Source organism: Olea europaea, chromosome 7 (assembly GCF_002742605.1).
Source record: "Olea europaea var. sylvestris chromosome 7, O_europaea_v1, whole genome shotgun sequence".
Taxonomy (NCBI): Eukaryota; Viridiplantae; Streptophyta; class Magnoliopsida; order Lamiales; family Oleaceae; genus Olea; species Olea europaea.
Window position 1 is genome coordinate 23,969,305 of NC_036243.1, and position 3,466 is coordinate 23,972,770.

Genomic DNA, 3,466 nt, shown 5'->3' on the forward strand with positions numbered 1-3,466 from the left:
GTAACTCACTGATTTACCATGAAATCAGGAATTTTTCGAAAAATGATATCATAAGCACATTTTAATGAACTAAGTTTCATTCTATACTTTATAATACAATAAAAGCTTATTCCAAATATTTTAAGTGGCTCTCAACTTGGAGGCTTTAGAAAAAGATATTATCAATGTGTTCTTCCAATATTTTACCTATCTGATCAGTGAACATTTTGTTTACTAATCTTCGAAAGTAGCAACAACATTTTTTAATTCGAATGGCATTACCTTGTAAAATATAATGCTCGATCTGTTTAAAAAGGCAACATGTTCCTTGTCTAGTCCATACATAGTGATCTGATTATATTTCGAATATGCATATATGAAATTTAGCAGTTCGTGTCCTACAATTGCACTACCAGCTGATCAATTATGGGGAATAGAAAACTGTCTTTGGATTATACCTTATTTAAGATTGTAAAATTTTGGTAAGTTCGCTATTTTTCGTTTCATTTTGGAGCTAATATTGGATTACATACCCAAATCGTATATTGAGTGTCACGCATAAAATCATGTTCCAACAACTTATCCACTTCGCTTTCAATACCTCATAATTTTCAACATTCATTAGTTGTCTTCTTTGCATTTTAGGCTTTACCTTAGGATTGATTTTCAAGATACGGCAAGCCACTTTGGGATCTATCCTTATCATATCATCGTGTTTCCACGCGAACACATCTAGGTTTACTTTTAAAAACTTTTCTTATATGCTTTTCATAGGTTCGTCCAAATCTTTATCAATTCTCAGAGCTTTATTTGTATCTTCTAGATGGATGAAATTTTTTTCTAATTCCTCGACCTCTGTTGCTTCGGACATGAAGTTATGCATGAGTCAATTTGATTCATCGACAAGTTTCTTCCCTAGATTATCCAGTTCCACTACAACAATTTTATTTTCCTTGGGAGTTTGTAAGGCTCTATCTTTTGAGTCACTTTGATGGTTCCTTCGCACAACTTCCCGATTATGTTTCATGGAAGCTTCATTTTTAGTCATGGAAAATTTAATGCACAACTGACGAAAGAAAGCTATTATGTTTTCTTTCCTCAGTGCAGGCGGTTCAAGGACTCTATCATTATCATATATGGATTTTCATTTTGGATGTAGAAATTTATATATCCTTGGTATGCCTGGGGCGCCTCTCCTATCTTCACTAATAGAGTGGTCTATCCGCAAAAGATTTAGCCACTTCTGATGAAATAGTGAGGTTCCAAAACAAGAATCTACAAATTATATGTTTGTATTCAATAGAAAGCATTTCCATATAGAACGTTCACTAGACTCCCATTTTCTAATAGCACATGGTTTAAATTTTTCTCCAACTATTATTGCTCGTATGACTACCACTACAAAAATGTGTGGCTTCAGAGACAAAAAAATTTCATCGCTAACGGATTGATTTTCGTAGCTAACAACACTTACAATGGAATCAATCCGTTATTAAATGGGTTAGTGAAACCCTTACCACTAAATTATCGACGATATCTTGCGTCGTCGGTAATTTAGCGACGTAAACTTTTTGTTGGTGTTCCGCAATGGACTTTTGCTGTCGCTAATTACCAACATCAAAAAACGTTGTTGGTGTTTAGCAACAAATTTTTTGCCATCACTAATTACCAACGAATGTGGTTGTCGCTATGCCATTGGTATTGCCAAAATTTTTCTAACCAATTTTAACAACAAAATTTACAAACTGCTAATTCGTCCCTAAATAACTATAATCTTTTGTTTTTATTGGCGTCGCTAAGTGTAAAACAATTTTCCTTCAAAAACTATTCGTTTCTGATAGTAACGTAAATTTCATCGCAACATATTTGGTAAATTTTTAATACAAATTTAGAATATAAAATCCATTGAAAATTTGAATTATAATTTTAAAAGAAATGCCTCTAAACATTTTATCTAATATATTTTTATCATGAATTAATCCTATTAAAAAAGTTAAAATACAATAACAGATCAACAGATATGAAATTGCAAACATTTTCATTGAATAATTCCTCGTTCAATAATTTCACAAAATCACATTAATTTCGCTTCCATTTCAAAAATCAATGCTAGCTTGTCAAAATTAAATCCAAAAAATATTTACACATGATCTTCAAACACTTTCAATGGTAATTTTTTTATAAACAAAATAAACATTTACTATGTCCAACCATTGAAGATCATTGTGCTTGAATGACTAATCTCATGACCCATTCCTTTCTCCCCACATTCAAAGTATGGTTTGTTCGAACTCAATCCTCTTCTTTTCTTCTTCACACCTACCATCTTCCATCTTTTGTAGTAATTCACTATTTTCCCTTGTAAGTTGATCTATCTTCTCGCAAAGCATCACGAAGCTTCTCTTGCAAACTAATGATATCAGCCTGTCCATCATATGGACTAGAGATGCCAAGTTTGTGCAATTTGGGATGATGAAGACCAAGCCCATACAAGCGACCATCCTTACTAGGACCTTGACTTGCTTCACACCATGCTTCAATGCCAATTTCAGGTTGTGACGAAACATTTGAACCATATTTTTCATGAATTGCATTTTCATATTTTTCCTATAAAACAAATGCAAGTCTCAATCAATAAATATAAAAAATATATAATAAAAATTAATTTATTTTACCTACATAGACCATGTGTGACTTATTCTCTACAAAGTCTCCTTCTCCCTTCTTTCGTCGATGTACACATTCGAACAATTGTGAAGTAGTAGGTGGCTTGCCTAATTTCTCATACTAAAGACAAGCAATATAGTCAATGTTTAGTTTAAGAAGATTATTAATCGACATACTCTTCACAAAATGAAACATCATCTCATGCATACTAGTAAATATATGGTTTAACACATCATACACTTTAATAATGTAAACAATTCTTCACTAAAATTGCAAGTTCTCGACTTTAGCATAGCACAAAATATGCGATCATCAGAAAGCAAGCAATAGAATCCCCTAAATTCCAAGTTAAATGCTGAAGAAAATTAGCATAACTTATACCTAAGCAAAAATGTAATAATCTTATTTTAGATGTTGTGCACTAGTTCTCACAGCAAAATATAATGTACTCCAAGCAAAAAATTATATCTAATACACCTTCCTCTAAGAACTTATACCTCACATAAAGCAAATAAAATTCCATTATTAAAGGATATAGAACTTTTAAATTTCCCTAGTGGCAACTTACTAAATAATTAACTGTAAGTGAACACAACATGACATTGGGTCTGGTTTTAGTTTCAACTAGACAGAACATGCTGATTTTTCTCATATTCAGTCCCTATGTGAGTTTCATTTCGAAATGATCATATGCACACATCTAACAAATGGAATTCTAGTATAAATGGGCAGAACAAAAGCTCTTCTAACAGATAAAATAAGATAACCCACAACATGTCAATCATCTATGAAATTGATTCACAAAATTAAACATTACTAG